This window comes from Primulina tabacum, chromosome 5, assembly GCF_025594145.1.
Source record: "Primulina tabacum isolate GXHZ01 chromosome 5, ASM2559414v2, whole genome shotgun sequence".
Lineage (NCBI taxonomy): Eukaryota > Viridiplantae > Streptophyta > Magnoliopsida > Lamiales > Gesneriaceae > Primulina > Primulina tabacum.
Window position 1 is genome coordinate 34231272 of NC_134554.1, and position 21457 is coordinate 34252728.

Below are 21457 nucleotides of genomic sequence, written 5' to 3' on the forward strand. Positions count from 1 at the left end.
ACGCGTGTAGGAAATTTCCTTCTATTTGCAATGTTTCAAAACGAGTCTTCCATCTTCTTATGTTTTCAACAAATGTGTGCTCATTAATTGTACCTCTATTATTGACAATCAATACTAATAAAATTCGTAACAACTTCTATGCTAATCTAAATGCAAAAGTAGCACTTATTATTCTTATTAAATAAAATATAATTTTATTTAATTTTACGTTTTCCAACTTTTTAGGAGTCGTGTTGTCTTAAATTTTGGTATATTAACTATCCATAAATTGCTACTACTATTATTATTATTATTATTATTATTATTATTAATTAGAATTTCAATATAAATAATTTTTACATGTTCTAAAAAATAATTAAAATTTTTCATCAAAATTTATTCATCTAATAAATGACAAAAAATTTGATTTTTTTGAAAAAAAAAATATTTATTTATTATTTAAAATTTTGATATACAAAATAATATATGTTTTTTAGATCTATTTTTCTTTTTTTTTATTAGTAACAGTTCTACTCAACCAAAATAAAAAATCAATTTAACGACATAAAATTGTTATCCCATTTTAAGTGTTATTTCAAATAATGTAAACATTCTGAATATAATTTTTTATAATAATATTTAAAATTTAAATATATTTATTATTTTATATCAATAATTTTAATAAATTTTCAAACTCTATAATTAGAAAACATAAATAATATTTTGTGTATCACACAGGTATAATACTGATTGTGGTTTGGAAATACTTGGTAGTTTGGGCCTTGTGGTTAAAGCGGTCTAAAATTGAATTAATTCATTTAACGTGGCCCAAAGAGGATACGACGAAATGGGTGGATGGGCCTCTAGTCTACTTTAATCTTTTAATAAAAGGGTTCGGTCGACCCTACCCCTGCGGACACTGTCTGTAAGGGTCGATCCAAGCCAATTTTTTTTTTTTTTTTTACAGGGAAGTGGGCCCGGATCACTCATGTGGAGTGATCCGGGCCGTTCATTGCCCGTGCAGGCAATGCCTGCACGGGTAGGTTGAAACAAACCTAATAAAAGGAACATGGTCTATGCCTTAAAGTCATGTGTGTGTGTGTTGATACACACACCACACACATATATATATATTAGGTTCGCACAAATTATAGTCATAGTCAAACTATTTATTTACCAATAATTACAGCATACATCTTTTCCATATTTTTAATTTATCGTATATAAAAACTTATGTTATTACAAATCATCCATAACCTCTACACACACATACCACAAAGATTATTTGGAAGGTTAAGTATTAACCAATTCATAGCATACTCATTTAGAGAATCGAAAAGAATCCTAACACAAAAATTCGAAAATTCGGGTGCAAAATTCCGTGTGCGGCTGATGCTCAATCGAACTTAAAGAGCTAATTTTGAGGATTGTTAAATGCATCACAAAATAATGTTAGAAACGTCAGAAGTTACTAGACGAAAATCTTCCGCGCATAGTGACCACAGGACAAAATTCTACCAAAAAATCAAGAGTGTGATTGAATGAGAAAATGATATACCACCTTCTAAATAATAGGATGTGACTTGTATATATATATATACATATTTATACATATATTATATATATTTGTTTTGTATGATATTCGTAATGACTAATGATGTCAAAATGAGTTAGACTAGTTCGACGTATAAAACAAGTGAGATGAGGTTGATAATTTCTCATCCCGGTCAAATTAGATGTAAAATTAACCATCAAATATATATGTGTGTGTGTTCTATATATATATATCGAAAGCACAATAAATGGCTTTCTATGGAGGCAGCGACCAGCTGAGTTGTTATTTGTTTGCATTTTGATGAATAAGAAGCCAAGGCATCGTGCATCTTCTTTATTTTATTTATTTATTTATTCAAGAAATAGTATTTGTTAATACACTTACTTTAATTGTTCCCACGCATGGCCTGCAAAAAGTTATCAATTTTAATAAAATATAGTGCTGAATTTGTTTTTAAATCGTGAAGAGCATCATTGACTTATGGTCATTAACTATCCTAATCCCAAAAAAATTATCCACATATTAATATTTAGGAAATATATTAAGTGAAACACAAAAACTCACGTGAGGATTCCTCATATATCAATTTTTTGTGAAGATCTTTTATACGACTTAACTGATGAAAAATATTATTTTGTATGTGTTAAAGTATTATTTTTTACTCTATTTATGAATCAGATCGACTCGTTTTACGGACATAGATATGTGATACTGTCTTTTAAATATGTAATAATATTAATTATTTTTCCTATCATGATAAAAGATTTTGTGACTATTAAGGGGACAGATTTTCACGTGTATCCAAATAATTGCAACAATAAATGCTTGCTATTTTTGGCTAGATTAAGTTAATCTGATACCATCCCAGCTTAGGTCTTAATATTCATTGAATAAGTGTTTATTTATTTTTTTATTTAGAAAATGTAGAAATGAATTTGAAGTATAAAAATCTTATAATAATTTGTTTTGGCATTTAACAATTTGGGGTTGACAGTGAGAATTGAAAGAGAAGAAAAAGGACAAAAATCTGAAGCACATGGCTTGGAACAGCACACGTGTGGGGCTTGATTAAACCAATTCCTCAAAGCTTTAATGCTGGTCCACGTGAGTTTTTGACATTTTCCAATATATATGAAATTTCAAAATCAAGAAAATTTACTTTAGTTTAATTTATTGCTTCTAAATATTTTAAGTTTTAAAATTTTCCATATTTTTTAGGAAGCATTTTCTGAGTGGGGAGATTCACGAACATGAGATTTCGTCTTAAATTTGAATGAAATTTTAGTATCATATGAGCTATAAATCATCGGATTGACTGATATGTTAATTAAAGATGGGCTAAAAGTAAGAATTTGAATGAGAGCAACTTAATTTAATTTTTGGTAGACAAATTCTTTAAGAAGCGAAATTTAAATTGTCATAATGAAAGATTTTAAATATTCATGATCTTAATTATATCTTAGTTTTGTAATTATATAATTCTTTTTAAAGAAAGATTTCAAATTGATGATTACAACTGATTTCAAATAAATACAATATGGTTTTACTTGAATCCAAATTTGAAATCATTTTCCAGATTCATGATATGTATGTTAGCCAATTTGCTAACAGCGAAAAGACAAAGCACAACGATCGACAACAGAGTTGTTTATGTAAAGATAAATTAAACACGAAACAAAAAAATATATTATTCTCTCAAACAAAATATCTTGATCCAAGCACAATTTAAAAATTACGACAAACAATAAATTAACTAGGACTTGTAGCCCATTGCTCACAAAATGCTAGAATTTATTTATTTTTTTCAAAAAATATATATATTGAAACTTTAAATATTTTCTATTTCCAGCCTGTCCTATAAAAGTAAAAAAAATAGTAAAAGAAGAGAAAAGATGTACGTGTATGGAGATTTATTTGTTTGTTGCAATTGTTGTACTAGAAGCATAAAATTTTTAAGCAATGTTGCATCTTATCGACCAAGAAAGATGGAGACCAGTACACAAATGTTAATAGATGGATTGAGCTAGGTTACACATAAGGTTTCTACGATTGAAATCGACATGATCATGGTTCAATCAACATCCATCGAGCCGTGATCGAATACAGACGACCAACAAGAAAAATTAAAATCTTTCTGACGTTTAACTCAAGTTCTTCAATATTTTGAGTTATAAATCATTATGTTATCCACCTAATTCGGTTAAGTATCTCATACTACACATAATATATACTAGTTACTTTGCACACGCGATGCGTGTGTGTACAATTTTTTTTATCATTATCGATGGACTAAAGTGAAATTTGACAAATTATGGATGAACTAAATTGATATTTGAATTGTTGAAATAAAAATAAATAAAAATAAAAGTATGTGTTGGTATTAAAAATAAAACAAAAAACAAAAATGTAATATTAGTATCATATAAGGATAAAATTGGAAGAAAAAGTTGGTGTCCTCTCTAGATAGTTATTATCATGCCCTCACACTTAATAATATAGTATAGATAGTATAGATTACCGCCCCGCGTCTCGTGAAACAAGCAGTGCCTTATAATATCCATCTCACCAAAAAAAAATTCGTTAAAATATAAATCTTGATCGATCCGTGGTCAAAAGGGTCGAATTTAAATTCATGAAATTATATGATATGAATTTAAATTTAGTCATAGATGCAAACACTGAAAAACTCTAGTGTGTATGGAAACAAATAGGCTGTCACTCTGAGAACGATAGTCCTCTTGGTGTGTGGTGTAATTTGTTAGGTCCACTCTTACATTTAATGTTCAGATGCCATTGCATTATTGAACCCACCATCTTCCATTGGAATCCAAACTCTTTGTTTGTAGTTGATATCGGCGCATGTTACGGGACTTGTAATATGTAGATTAATTTGAATTATTATTATTTTATGATGATAGTACCCACGTGTCTGCGCTGGATAAATCTCCGAGCTGACTCGATAGCTTGCAAACTACGCTAGTCAAATAAATCGCACAGAACAAACTCCATGCGACAAACTACTACTTCTTCTTGGTTGAATCAAGATGGAAAGTAGATATTTTTGGTAGATATCAATATTATGTGCTATTTGAGTTTTTATGTAATTGATTAAATAGATGAAATGATATGAAAATAATTGATTAATTCGATTTGCTAATATTCAAGCAATCTAAATTGAATTCAAAAAACACCATTTTTGAATAATTAAACACATAGTTAGTCAAAAATGGTTGGTTTGATTATGTAAGCAATGAGGTTTTAATTTTTTTCCCCCTAAACTTCACCTATAAATACATATACATTCTTCATTTAAAAAACACACCAAAATACAAAATCCTCTCATCTACAATCATAAGTGTAGAAGTGAGACAATGGATTTAGTGTGAGATTTCTTAAGGAGTGTTTATCCTTGGAAAGAATATGATTAATGGAGAGAAAGTGAGTGTTAAAATCAGAGTGTTCTGAGTGAAATACTTTGTATTCTCAATTGTTTTGTCTTCTTTGTTATTAATAAAGAAGTTATCTCCTTGAGAGGTTTAGAGTGGATGTAGCACAATCTTGGGGTGAACCACTCTAAATATTGGTGTTCTTCTTATTCATTGTTGGTATCACTTCTGATGTTCCACTACAATGTTACCTCGTTTATTTTCCTGATATCTCAACAACTGGTATCAGAGCTAGATTCTCAAATACTATAGGAAATCCTCGTATGCTCTGTGGTTGCAGCTTAGTCTGAACTTTCACATCAGAAAAAGGCTTTCTAGACAGTATTAGGGAAGTGGTTCTTTTGTGTTCAGGCTTTGACGATTAATTCGTTGGTAGTAGTCACAAAAGATGGAGGTACGCACAAAAAAGATGATTAGCCTTAATGGCTCTAATCACAACTTTGGAAAAGTAAGATGAAAGATCTTCTATTCGTCACCAAGATGCACCTACCAGTGTTCAGCGAGTCTAAACCAGATGATAAATCAGATGACGAATGGAACTTCGAGCATGAGTAAGTCTGTGGGTACATCCGAAAATTTGTCGATGACAATGTATACAATCATATTTGTAACGAGACACATGCTCGTACACTTTGGAAGAATTTGGAGACACTATATGCCTCCAAAAGTTGCAACAACAAATTGTTCTATTTGAGCAAGCTTGTCCAGGTTCGATACAAAGAAGGAACTCTGTCGCAGATCATCTGAACAAGATTCAAGGATTTGTGGAGCAGTTATCAAGTATGAGCATAAAACTTGATGACGAGGTCATAGCTCTGATTGTGCTAGCTTCATTGCCAGAGTCTTGGGAGACTCTGAAAGTATCACTCACGAATAGAGCACCAGGAGGAGTCGTGAGTATGGACTTCATCAAGAGTGGCATCTTGAATGAAGAGATGAAGCGGAGATCTCAAGGTTCCTCTACCTAGGTTTAGAGCAAAATCAAGAAAAACACAAATCAGAAGCCAAGAAGAAGCAAGTCATCGGGGAGATACGTCAACGTAAAGTGTTATTGCTGTGGAGAAAACGGATATATTAAAAAATACTGTCGAAAACCGAAAGACAAACATGAAACCGATGATGAGCAAACAAACGTCATTGACGAATTCAATGTTGTTCACGAGCTTGAGCAGGAGTCCGTAAATTTGGCAACTCAAGTAACTAGTTGGGTGATCGATAGTGGAGCAACAATCCACGTCATATCTCGAAGAGAATGCTTTACATCCTACACACAAGGGGACTTTGGTGTGGTGAGGATGTTGGATCTCGATTTTCTTGTGCCCAAAACGCAGCGGAAATTTAAAATTTTTATTTTATTTTGACAATCAAAATATATTTGTTTGAGTACTCGTATGGTTTTATGATTAAACATTCATAGGGAGTTTTGAAGTTTATATCTTTGGTGAAAGATTCACATGGCACCAACTATTCCGGGGTTAGCGGAGATATCTCTTGATGAATTCACTACGAACTTTCTTCAAATCTCCTTTCTTTATTCTTCGAATCAGGTTCACGACTAGAAGATTTGTTCCTCTTCTAATTTGCACTAGAAAAATTAGAAGAGATTTTACGCTGGAGATCAAAGCTTGAGAGACGGCTCAATCTCTTTTGCGAAAGGGGTGGCCGAAAATTTGAGGCTTGAGGAGTTGTGATTTTCGAAAATCACAATGGGGATGGAGGCTTGCTTGGTGGCTATGGTTATGGCTTATTTACAACATTTTATAAGCAAACCATGACCTAATATCTATAATTAGCATTAATAGACTTGATTAATTAATTGGTCTAGTCCAACTAATTTAATTAATTAATCAAAGTCCATTAAGAACTTTAATTATTTAGTATGTTGGGCTTGTACTTCTACAAGTCCATTAAATACACTTCCCACTATATTTAATTTAATATTTAATAAACTCAACTTTTGAGCTCGATAAATTAAATCCATTATAAATTCAACATTTGAATTTAATATTTAAATTATAAATTCAACTCCTTGAATTTTTCACCTCAAAAATTTAATATTTAATAAACTCAACTTTTGAGTTTAATAAATTAAATTATCAAATTTTATAAATTCAACTCCTTGAATTTATCCTCTCAAAATTTAATTATCATAAATTCAACTCTTTGAATTTATTATAATATAAATTCAACTTCTTGAAATTATTCTTTCAACGAGAACAAACGATTCGGTGCTTGTATGACCCTCAATAGTTCAGGGATACAGCTAGCTGTGGGTTCACAACTCCTTGTGATTCAGGACATAATCCTTCATTCGGGATTACCCTATTTGCCCCATTCTATGTATCAACAATTGATCATGAGAATGTCAGAAATTATATTTCTGATTAAACCCATCGAATCATGGTAAGAGCGTCTAGTATCATCGCCCCATGATTCTATATGAATCATTGATAGTGCCTGCAAGAACCAGTCGATTATGATTAGCGTACATTACAGTCCCTTCATCTCATATATCCCCGATCGAATCTGCAACCATTGGTTTATCGAGGGTTGCATATTAATTCGATGACTATGTGATGCATATAAATAGTGACATCGCATGTACCATTGGAGAAATCCTTGGATTTCTCCAATGTACATCTCATACTCTGGCCAGAGATTCCACGCACTATTATTCCATCAAATCACATAAGATATCCACAACCGTAGGTGAGCGGTTAATCCCCGACTACAATGCAATGGCTCTTATATATGTCACAACTGTACCAACCTCGCCACCTGATGACTCTCCTGGAGCCGGTAAACGAGTCAAAGCATAGGCCTAGCATATAGAGCCTCAGTGTTGTCCCGGGTCGTAAGGACTAATGGTGTACAATCATAACCACAAACTTATTCTCTCGATGAATGATAACCACTTGGAAAGTTCGAGTGAGGGTTGTTCGGTATAATCATCATATGACTACCCATCTGCATGTTTGGACATCTCTATGCCATTACCAAGAAACGTGGTACACAACATCACATATGCTAGTCTCGAGCCCAAGCGACCTTTATCCATGTTTTAGGCGGCTGAATCGACTAGAAACGAATTTAAATTATACAGTGTTTACAAATGTGTTTCAACATCGAATTACGATTCGTTTGTATTAAAGTATAATCAAGGACTTTATTTATGCTGATTGCATGTGTATACAGATAAAGAAAAAAAAACATGAAAAGTTAAATTATATTAAAATAAAGATTGTTTATTTCACTTGAGTCAATAAATTCTCTAGCCAACCATTGGCTTGCAGGGCATCTACTCTAACAGAGGATGGGGAATAATGACTTATCCATAGTCGTGGGAAAAGGAGATGTGAGCTTGACTACCGTGGATGGATCTACACTGATCTTGAAAGACGTCAGACATGTGCCAGATATGCGCCTGAGTCTGATATCGATCGAAAGACTCGATGAAGAAGGTTTCTGTACAACCTTCCGAAATGGGGTATGTAAGATTTCAAGAGGATCACTTGTGGTGGCAAAGTGATTAAAGATGTCAAAGCTATATGTAGTTCAGAAAAATAATTCTGAAGGAGTGAACTACGCAGGTGAAGAAAACTCAACAGAGTTGTGGCACTGACGTCTTGGTCACATAAGTTAAAAGAATCTTATACGCCTTGTGAGCAAGCAAGTTCTGCACGGTATAAAGCAGGTTCATATGAAACAATGCACAAACTGCTTGGCCGGAAAACAAAACAGAATATCATTCAAAAGTTCACCTCCTATCAGAGCCGATAAAATTCTAGATCTGGTGCACTTAGATCTATGTGGTCTGATGCCATTGTCGCTCGGAGGAGCGAGGTACTGGGTAACTTTTATCGATGATCACTCTCGAAAAATTTGGATGTGTACAATCAAAACCAAGGACCAAGTTTCGGAAACGTTCAACAATTTTCTAAACTTGGTTGAACGGCAAAAATGCATTAAACTCAAATGTATTCGAACATATAATGGAGGAGAATACATTGGAACCTTTGATGAGATATGCAAAAGGAACGGAATCAGACATCAAACAACACCACCAAAGACACCACAACTCAATGTATTAGCTGAGAGGATGAATAGAAATTAGGCATGCTCTCACATGCAAAGCTGACTAAGGAATTTTCGGGTGAGGCCGTGGTTGCTGCTGCATATATATTGAATCGCTCACCTTATGTTCCTCTCAATTATGATGTCCCGGAGCAGGTGTGGCAAGAAAAAGAAGTTTCCTATAATCATTTGCGGGTATTTGGCTGTGTTGCTTTTGTTCATATACCAAAGGATGAAAGACAGAAGTTGGATGTCAAAACAAGAAAGTGCATATTTATAGGCTATGGTGAGGATCATCTTGGTTACAAGTTTTATAATACAGATCTCTAAAAGCCTATAAGAATTCGTGATGCCATATTTCAGGAGAATGAATTCTTGGAGACTGCGGAAAAGGAGAATTCTGGATCTGAACAAGATCTGGAATTGTAACGACCCATTACAGGCCCAGTGGACCGCCCATACGGCCCACTGCCCCGATTGATCCAAGGCTATTCCGATCTTGGGCTCCCTCAAAGGGGCCTTTTCCCTCACGGGCTTTCCACATGCGTCATTACTCATAGGACTCTCCACACCAGGTTGGTGGAGTGATACCTCCCCAAGTCTCGAACCCATAACCTCCTGGCATAAGTACATAGTTCAAAGAGACTTGCTACCAGTTGAGCTAAATCTCTTTGAACTATGTACTTATGCCAGGAGGTCATGGGTTCGAGACTTGGGTAGGTATCACTTCACCAACCTGGTGTGGAGAGTCCTATGAGTAATGACGCATGTGGAAAGCCCGTGAGGGAAAAGGCCCCAGAGGGAACCCAAGATGGGACAAGGCCCCCGAGGGAGCCCAAGATCGAGAAAGCCCATGGTCTAGCTCAATTGGTACCAGGACTCTTGATATTAATGTACTTATCCTATAGGTCATGGGATCGAGTCCTGGGGAGGCGAAAGAAACCCCTTGGTAGGGAGGGAGAGATCCTATGAGTAACCCGTACGACGCCTATGTAAAGCCCGTGAGGGAAAAGGCCCCTTTGAGGGAGTCCAAGATCGGGATAGCCTTGGGTCGATCGGGGCAGTGGGCCGTATGGGCGGTCCACTGGGCCTGTAATGGGTCGTTACAGGAATGATGGCTTTCAACGGTAAATCCACAACCGGTTGAAGATGAAGAATTGCAGAACGATCATGAGGATGATGATGAGATCCATGTTAACAGTGAACCACCAGCAGAATATTCTCGTGGTACAATGACCACACGTTCTAAAAGAGAAGTGTGACCCTCAACCAGATATTCCTCAAATGAATATATCATGGTAACTGACGGGGGAGAACCAGAGAGCTTCGAGGAAGCTATTACCAGTTAACACAAAGATAAGTGGATGGAGGCTATGCAAGATGAAATGCAATCATTGAATGAGAATGAGACATTTGAGCTGGTGAAGTTTCCGAAAGGCAAGAAAGCTTTGAAGAATAAGTGGATGTTTAGATTGAAGCACGAAGAACACAGTAGTCAACCAAGATTCAAAGCTAGGATTGTCGTCAAAGGTTTCGAACAGAAACATGGGGTCGACTTTGATGAAATATTTTCACCTGTGGTGAAGAGGACATCCATCCGGATTGTGCTTGGGATAGCAGCTGAGCTTGATCTGGAGGTGAAACAAATGGATGTCAAGACCGCATTCCTTCATGGGGAGTTGGAGGAAGAATTCTACATGGAGCAACCAGAGGGGTTTGCAGAGAAGGGGAAAGAGGACCTCATATGCAGATTAAAGAAAAGTTTGTACGGTCTCAAACAAGCACCCAGATAGTGGTACAAGAAGTTTGAATCGGTGATAACTCAACAGGGATTCAAGAAAACCACTGCAGATCATTGTGTGTTTGTCAAAGATACCTCTGATGATGATTTGATGGTGCTTCTACTCTATGTAGATGACATGTTGATTGTTGGTAAAGATGCTTCTGAAATCAAAGGCTTAAAGAAGCAACTAAGCAAGATTTTTTCTATGAAAGACTTGGGGCCAGCAAAAAAAATTATTGACATGGAAATCCATCGAGACAGGTATACCAAGAGGACCTGGTTGTCGCAGGAGAAGTATATTGAGAAAGTACTTCAGAGATTCAACATGGACCAGGCCAAAGCGGTTGGATGTCCTCTTGCCAATCACTTCAAGTTGAATTCAAAGCAGAGTCCTATTACAGAGGATGAGGAAGAAGAAATGAAAAGTGTTCCATATGCTTCAGCTGTTGGAAGTCTGATGTATGATATGGTATGTACTTGGCCAGATTTAGCTCATTCTATAGGAGCAGTGAGCAGATTCCTTTCAAGACCGAGAAAGAAACATTGGACTGCAGTAAAATGGATATTCAGATATCTACGGGGAACCTCTAAACATAGATTGAGTTTTGGAGGATCTAGACTTGAGCTTGTAGGCTACACAGATGCAGATATGGCAGGAGATGTTGACTCCCGAAAATCTACATCATGATACCTGATTACATTTGCAAGGGGAGCTGTGTCATGGCAGTCAAAGTTGCAAAAGTGTGTAGCATTATCAACCACTAAAGTGGAGTTCATTGCAGCAACTGAGACATGCAAGTAAATGTTATGGATGAAAGGGTTTTTAGAGGAATTAAGTTTTGTGCAAGATCAATACAAGTTGTTCTGTGACAGTTAGAGTGCAATTCATCTTGGAAAGAATCATTCAATGCAATGCATTCAAGATCAAAGCATATTGATGTACGCTATCATTGGATACAGGATGTATTGGAGAAGAAATTGTTAAAGCTTGAAAAGATTCACACAGATGAAAATGGATCTGATATGATGGCCAAGACATTGCCGAAATGGAAGTTGGAATACCGTAGAGCTGTTGCAGGTTTGATCGAATTCACAAAATATGCTTGAGGGAGATAATTGCTAATATTCAAGCAACCTAAATTGAATTCAAAGAACACCATTTTTGAATAATTAAACGCATGGTTAGTCAAAAATGGTTGGTTTGATTATGTAAGCAATGAGGTTTTAATTTTTGTTTTTTCCCTAAACTTCACCTATAAATACCCATCCATTCTTCATTTCAGAAACACACCAAAACACAAAATCATCTCATCTACAATCATAAGTGTAGAAGTGAGACAAAGGATTTAGTGTGAGATTTCTTAAGGAGTGTTTATCCTTGGAAGAAATAGGATTAGTGGAGAGAAAGTGAGTGTTAAAATCAGAGTGTTCTGACTGAAATACTTTGTATTCTCAATTATCTTGTCTTATTTGTTATTAATAAAGAAGAGATCTCCTTGAGAGGTTTAGAGTGGACGTAGCTCAATCTTGGGGTGAACCACTATAAATATTGGTGTCCATCTTATTCATTGTTAATATCACTTATGATGTTCCACTGCGATGTTACCTCGTTTATTTCCCTGATATCTCAACACGATTGAGATATTTGGACCGGTAACTAACATAGCAAGATTGGAATTTATAAGCAATTTTGCTTTCAAAGTTCTTGATAAAAGCGATGATGTAAAAGTGATATATATATATATATATATATATATATATATATATATATGGTAACAAATAACGTAGAAATGAACATGCAAGCAAGCAATTAAGTAGGCAGCAAAGGGCATGTGCATATGAAAATAGGGTCGGGACCAGCTAACTCATAACCATAACCCTAGGTTCCATTTTCATCAACTCTTTGAAACCGGTGATTACGTCGTCTCCAGATTTAAAATTTTATCATGTCTGTATCATAAGCGAAATCAGAATTTTCGAACACGACAATGTCTGCTGTATAATTAATGAAGAACTCTAAGCCCTTTTTTCTTTTAAAAAAATGTGATCTCATTACATTTAACGGAGTCGTCGATCCAGCGTCTCTGGTCGGATCAAATTATCGATCATCGGCAGGTTCATAGAACGAGTAATTATGCTAGGGGGCAAATGATTTGATGGTCCTAGGTAGCCCATTCTTAAAATAATTAAAATATCGACTTATACACATTTTTCTTGTTTTCTAGCTGGCAAATTGATCCAAAATATGATAAAATAAATCGTAGTTTTGTGAAAAGGAAAGGTCGAGTATAAGGGCGGGACCTAAATTACTTTCACATTGGATATGGAATTTAGTTCTTGAAGGGCTAAGCAAGACTTTATAGAATGTAAAGACATATATAGTTCGTCTCATTCTAGTTAATAAGAAACAGATCGGGAGAGACCGACCGGTAGTCGAGCTCCGATCCACTCGTCGGTTTTCGAATTCTTGAACATCAACATGAGATAATATATATGATCATCTCAAACATGCATTTAGGATAAAGTACTTAACCAAAAACTCTGTAGTTAGCAGCAAGTTTTTCAAGTCGGGCGTGCGTAGGTGTATAATTTTTGATGATATATAGTACGAGTGCATCCATCTGTCCATGTTAAGAGACGCACGTGACGGGCCTATTATTACATGAACGTACCCTCGAGTATAAGCTGGCCTTCTGCATATTTTTGCCATTCTCTCCCACACAATGGGCCAATCTTGCATTTAACTCAATTTTGACACCATCTGTTTTAAATCCTTCATGGAAATTAGGTTTCTGATTGGATCTAGAATCTCCATCGAGACAAAATTGAATGTGTTTCGATATTTTTTTTTAAAAAAAAATATTGATATCAAAAAAGGGATTCACGTTTCGTTGCAGAGCAATAATTCTTGTCCACACCAACTTCGTGATGTAAAAGTACTCGTGTTTGAATGCAATATCAACATTAGTTCGACTTCAAGTCATAGCTTTTAATAATATTTGTTTGCTATTTGACTTAATACGGTCAAGTTCACATGTTCGATTACGATAATATCCAACTTGTCGTAATTGAAAGGAGAGTCCAACTACTTGTTGTATTATTCAAAACACGTTAACTATATTATCTTTCACTAACTATAACTTTTGATATCACTAGCTATTATTGGAATCCGGACATTTTTCTATCCAACGTAACACCAAAGAGATTATATATTAAATATTTTATGTATGAGACAAGGCGATAATTTATTATTATTATTATTATTTTATGGGATGGAATTAATCGTTATCGCTTGGGATCGAATCCAGGTCTCTCCCCTTAAAATCAAGAAAAGTAGACAAAATGCTGCAAGCTCCCGTTTGTTTGATTTTACTCTCTCTGATTGGGTACCGAAATGAAGGAAAATGGCAATTTTAACAGCCAATAACGCTACAAGATTCAGGCGGTTAATTAGGTTGCAAAATTCGGGACAACCTACGCGCTTTATGTAAAAAATTATTAAATTTTGGTGGGTGTGAAACTGACCAGCAGCAAGATTTGATGTTTTTTCTTGATTGAGATTCTTCGACATATATATATATATATATATATAAATATATATATATTGTGTGTGCATAAGGGCACCCACATTGGGTGTTAAAGGGGTGTTATAACACCCCTTTAACACCCAATCCTCCAATGTGAGTGGGCGTTATAAGGGGGTGGGGCGTTCATATGTATGAACGCATATGAACGCCCCTGTGTTAGTTTTTTTTAAAGAACAAACCGTCGCTATTAGCGAGGATTTTCAAAAATCGTCGCTGATTTGCTTACACACGAGACCCACGTGTTTTGAATTATTTTAATTTTGTTTTCAAATTTCGAATTTCGGTTTTTTTAAAAAAAAATTTCATTCAAATTTTGTTTTTAAATTTTGACTTTCAGGTTTTTTTAAAAAAAATTAAATTTGTAATTTTTTTTAATTTTTATTTGTAAACCATTGTATATATTTTATTTTTTATTTTAAATATTTAATTAATGAATTTGAATGTTTAAAAGAAGGTGGGTAAAAGAGATATATTGTTATAATGAGTATGTGGCAGTGAGACCCATAAATAATGAGTTTGAATGTTAAAAGGAATGTGGTTAAAAGAGATATGTTGTTATAATGATTATGTGGCATTGGACCCCATACTTTTTGATGAGTTGGTAGGTGTTTAAACACCCAACGAAAGCGGATGCTCTAAGACTTCTTTTTTTGCGAAAATCGTATTTTCTTCGGGGTATCGAAATGGAAAATTATACCATCAGATCGAAACAACAATCAAACGAGATATTTCAACAAAAGAATAAATAATATCGACACATATTATGTATTACAATCGTATATTGTGAAAAAATCTTACGGATCTAGATCTATGAGACGCATCAACGCGATTCATATCTACAATGAAAAATAATAATTTGACATATCAAATAAAACTTTTTCATGAGTTGAGTCGAGTTAGAGATTTGTTTCACAAAATTGATCCGTAAGATGGTCTCACCAAATTTTTGTGATTTTTTTGGTTTGGTCATCCACTGTCCACTATATTCGACGTCCCCTATATTGGACGCTAACTGATTATAATAACTTAATTATATAGGAGTACCAATATTACGATAATCAATACCCCCAAAATGTTTCATTATTCAATATTCCTCTTATTCACTCGATAACAATTGTAATATTATCAAATTTAATGATGAAAGAATTTTTTGACATATAACTACTAAATAACAGGAGAATTGTGTGTATCAAATATATTTGTTGTAATACCTAACACAACATGCCGATAAATAAATAATTTAGCACACAAATACTTTATGTAAATAAAACAAGAAACAACTAATTATACACAAGTGTTTACACTTGTGCGGTGCCTCAATAAAAAATATTAACTAGAAAATGTATTCAGTTTACGCACAAAAAGAATACTAATTAATAACAAAAAACTAACTCTCTTAACACAATGAGCGAACAAAATGCATCTTAAATTGCTATCAACAAAAACAACTAAATAACAATGGACGCAAATTCCGTGAACCGAAATCAAGTTTGATGAACAACTCTCTAACAAAAGTTTGATTATGGATTATTTTTGAAAGTTTGCAATGCTTCACGGCAACATAGCGAGATTCAACCACTTGATTTCTTCATAACAACACACAAGTTCTATGTTTTTTTTTCTTCCTATCTCACCTTCTCTTTTTTTTTTTATCAGAATATATTATTCAATATATATAATCGTTAGTTTGGGTTGGATTCGTCAGGTTTGAGTTGAAATTTTTTCAACTCATTTAAAGGCAGGCCTAGATGGGCCAATCCACTGTTAGAGTAGATGCCATGTAAGCCAAGTGTTTGCTGGGGAATTTATTGACTCAAGTGTAATAAACAATCTTTATTTTAATATAATTTACTTTTTAATGGTTTCGTTTTACTTTACTGTATACCCATGCAATCAGCATAGATAAAGTCATTGATTATAATTTAATACAAATGAATCGTAATTCGATGCTAAAACTCATTTGTAAACACTGCATATTCTAAATTCGTTCCTAGTCGATTCAGCCGCCTAAAATAAGAATAAAGGCCGCTTGAGCTCGAGACTAGCATCTGTGATGTTGTGTACTGCGTTTCTTGGTAAGGACATAGAGATGTCCAAACATACAGATGGGTAGTCATATGATGATTATACCGAACAACCCTCTCTCGGACTTTCCAAGTGGTTATCATTCATCGAGAGGATAAGTCCGTGGTTATGATTGTACACCATTAGTCCTTACGACCCGGGACAACACTGAGGCTCTATATGCTAGGGCTGTGCTATGACTCGTTTACCGGCTCCAGGAGAGTCATCAGGTGGTGAGGTTGGGTACAGTTGCAACACATATAGGAGCCAGTGGATTGTAGTCGGGGATTCACCGGTCACCTATGGGTGTGGATATCCTATGTGATCTATTAAAATAATAGTGTGTGGAATCTCTGGCCAGAGTATGAGACGTACGTTAAAGAATGAGTTCTCCAACCTGTACATGCGATGCCACTATTTATAGTTATCACATAGTTATCGAATTATTATGCAACCCTCGATGAACTAATGGTTGCAGATTCGATCGGGATATGTGAGATGAAGGGACCGTACTATACGTTAATCATAATCGACTGGTTCTTGCAGGCACTATCAGTGATACCTAGGGTATCATGGGGCGATGCTACTAGACGCTCTTACCATGATCCGATGGGTGCAATCAGAAATGAGTTCTGACATTCTTGATCAAGGTGTTGATGAAAAGAATGGGGCTAACTAGGGTAAGTCCGAATAAAAATAAATCTTATTATGAATCACAAAGAGTTGTGAACCCACGGCTAGCGGTATCCCTGAACCGTTGAGGGTCGCACAAGTACTGGATCATTTGTTCCCGTTGAGAGAATAAATTCAAGGAGTTGAATTTATATTATGATATAGTAAATTCAAGGAGTTGAATTTATAAGATAGTAAATTCAAGAAGTTGAATTTATGAATTTATAAAATTTGGAGAGAATAAATTCAAGGAATTGAATTTATAAAATTTGAGAATTTAATTTATTAAACTCAAAAGTTGGGTTTATTAAATATTAAATTTTGGAGGTGATAAATTCAAGGAGTTGAATTTACAATTTAAACAATAAATTCAAATGTTGAATTTATAATTGATTTAATTTATTAAGCTCAAAATTTGAGTTTATTAAATATTAAATTAAAATTGGTGGGAAGTGTGTTTAATGGGCTTGTAGGAGTACAAGTCCAACATACTACATAATTAAAGTTCTTAATGGACTTTGATTAATTAATTAAACTAGTTGGACTAGCCCAATTAATTAATCAAGGTCATTAATGATAATTATGATTATTAGGTGATTGCTTAATTATAAATAGGAGTTAGCATGGCATAACCCCAGCCTCCACCACCATTGTGATTTTCGAAAATCACCTCCTTTTCTCCCTCAATATTTCGGCCATCTTGATTAGATTTTAGGGTTGAGCCGCCTCTCAATATTTTGATCTCCAACGTCAAAATTTCTTCTAATTTTTCCAGTGCAAATTAGAAGAGGAACAAATCTTTTAGTCATGAACCTAATTAGAAGGATTGAAGGAAAGAGTTCTTGAAGAAAGTTCGTTGGGAATTCATCAAGGCTATATCCGCCTATACCGGATTAGTTGAAGCCAAGTGAATCAATTCACTAAAGGTATATTATTAAACTCTCTGTGAATATTTAATCATAAAACCATACGAGTGCTCAAACAAATATATTTTGATTGTCAAAATAAAATAAAAATTTTAAACTTCCGCTGCGTTTGAGGGCACGAGAAAACCGAGATCCAACATCCACGTGGTCGCAAGCCTAGATGGGCCAGCTCGAGGCGGGCTTATGTCGGTGATATATGTAATTTTTCACATTACATTATATATTTAAGGTGATATATGTAATTTTTAATAAAATCTCTGAATTTTTTTTATATTAATTACTTTGTATAAATGTAGACATATGAAATCAATAAATATAAATTTTATTTATTTTTTGTTATAAATATTTATGAAATGAAATTTTAGTTAATTATAATGATTTTTTTATTTTTCTTTGTTTATTTTTATTTTTTGTAGGTCGGCCCATCTAACCCGCAACCTACCTTGGTTAGGATTGGGGATTTCCAGCTCGTAGGGATGGCGGGTGCCTACCTCACCCTGCCCTACTCCGCCGTGGGTTGGCTGTTTGACCGCTCTATCTGTATATAATCTATATGACATAGAAATGATTTCTTAAATAGATAATTACGAAACATAGAAAGTAGAGTTTACCATAAAATTAAATCTTGAAACATAGAATATCATATATAGTTAGTATTAATGTCTTCGACAATATCATTAGAATATTAAGACAAAACTCTACTAGTCGAATATTTTGAAGCGTAATATTATCAAAAAGGAAAATACAATTAAAAGAATAAATTTTGTGTTGCATGCATTGAGACATGTTTCCTTTCAAATTAAATTCTACTTTCTCTTGATTTCATATCATTTTTCAATCAAACTCCCAAAATGCTCTTTTAGCAACATGGCCCATACATCTAAATTGATTAGTTTCCTAATTAGATCTGAAACTTAAAATCTCACTCACGGTTACTATATATGTAAGGTCCAGAAATTTAATTCACGTAACTTGAATGCATGTAATCTAGGATTTTATTTTAAATTATGTGTTTTAAGTATTTTTATGCATTTTATGCATAATTCATACATGGTAGAATTATTTCATGAAATTTTAAAAGTTCATGCATTAGGGTTTTTAGATGCATTTCGCGCTCGAACGAGGAACGGAGATCGGAGAATTTTCAGGAAAATTATTTTTATTACACAATTAATTTTTATTAATTAATATATGATGTTTTAAAGATATTTTTCAGAAAATGGGATTTATTGGGTATTTTTACCCGTAAGATTTTATTTTTAACGGCACGCAAATTTCATCGAATCGAGGGACTTTTTGAGAGTTCGGCTGATATTTTCAAAAAATTTCCAACACGAAATATTTTTCGGTAGTGTGTTTGGATTTAATGGGCCTAATTTTAAGCTTGTTGGGCTTAAAATCCTTTTTAAGTTTTTAATTAGCAATTTAGGGTCATTAGTTATTTATTAACTATTTATATAAGGCTAATTAACCCTAAACCTAAACCTAAACGCTCCCCACCAGCCGACACCCCTTCATTCAGAATATACTCCCTCGGTTTCAGCAAGAAAAGTCCCAAGAAAGCTTCGGCCACCCCACTTTGTGCAAGAAAGAAATTCCTCCAACACTCGTTCTTCAACCTCGTCGCGTTTATATCATCAAGGCACGCCCTACACCATTATTTTTGCATCACTCATGTCATATATTGATGTTATGTGTGTATTTTGTGTGAGAACTCTCGATCCAACCTAGAACATGAAGAATTTTTCGGTTTTGTTCATGACATGCATTCTTTTAATGTTATTTTTTTATGATTTCATGTGCAAGGGCTGCGGTTACAGGGTTGGTAAGTGACTGAGGATGATGTAAAGCTGTGGTTTTGAGGACCAGAAACCGCGATGGGGGTTGTAGGTCGTCAGGCCGAGAGTTGTGTTTCATTGGTGGGTGGCTCAGTTTGGGAGTGTAAGGGGCTTCTAGCAACGCAGGGACCTGGACGAGCCTTAGACCAGACCCTGGTGGGTCTGAGACAAGGCTTGGAAGGGCTCGGCACCTGCTGGAAACAACCCCCCTAAGCGCGATCGGGTGATGAGCGCATACGTACTGGTCGCGTGGTGCTCCTCGGCGTCTAGCGATCGTAGGGTTAGTGCTGCTTGCATGGGGCTGGGTCCGTGGGTCTGAAAGGTCTATTAGGGTCTGGTCTTGGTCCTTAGTGGGTTGGTTCGAGGCTGGGTGGAATGGCTAGCGAGTTAGTGTCGTGTTGAGCGAAAAGGGTTTTGCGGAATAGGTGCTGGAATTTCAGCATCTCGCAGTGAGTTGCTTGGAGGCTTGGGTGGTTCGAATTTTAGAGTTTTAGGGCTACCTTGGTGATACTAAGGCATCTCCAACTCATAAATCTATTTTGGTGCAGTTTCTGCACCAAATATAACATTCATCTCCAACCCATTTACTTCAAATCTTACACTAAAAAGTATATTCCTAGAATATTCTTTTTGTTTACTATTTATTTATAAATTTAACAATATAATTATAATTAATGTTAATATTAGTTGGGAATAATTTGGTTGAGTTTCGGTTCGATTCTAGTTAAAATCGGGACTCCGGTCCAAGTTTTAAAACAAATCGACTACGTTATGAATTTGGCTCGAGCTTACATCTAGGAATGATTGTAAATATGATTTGGGACGTTTTAAGGAGTTTGGTAAGCTTCGGGTCAATTTTAGATGTTCAGGGGTAAAACGGTAATTTTTGGGTTTCCAGGGGTAAAATTGTTATTTTGCACCCGGGGTGAGATTTTGATCCTGAGAGTGCCCTGAGCACAAATTTATGATATTTTAAATGTTTATGCATCATGATTCATGATTTTTAAGATTTTATGAAAATATACCTTGCATGCTTGAATTTAAAGAAAATTACTTTTGTGCATTATTTTTTATAAGTGACGTGAATGATGATATTTTGAATGATGAGAATTAGTTGTAGTTATCGAAGTATATGTAAATGTTTAAGATGTATATGCAAATGCTGATGATGAGGCCTATGCACAGTAGATGGGTAATCTTGTCACTGATGTCCGACAGCCGCCGGGTACCGCGGTTCTATGTATGATGGATCCATCATAAATGATGATGTACGATAGTCACCTCTAATGAACGAAATTCACCAATGATGAATGATGGATGATAAATGATGAATGATGATTAACGATGAGCTGTTTTGACACGTCACGATTGCATATGACACGTTTACATTATGCTTTTAAAGTTCATGTAAGATATTTTGATTATGATAGTTTTTTCTGTTGTGTGCTATGTATAGGTAGTTGTTATTTATGGTTCCGGTGTGTTGAGTGTTTAGACTCACTAGGCGTGTGTGATGCAGGTGAGTTCGATGTC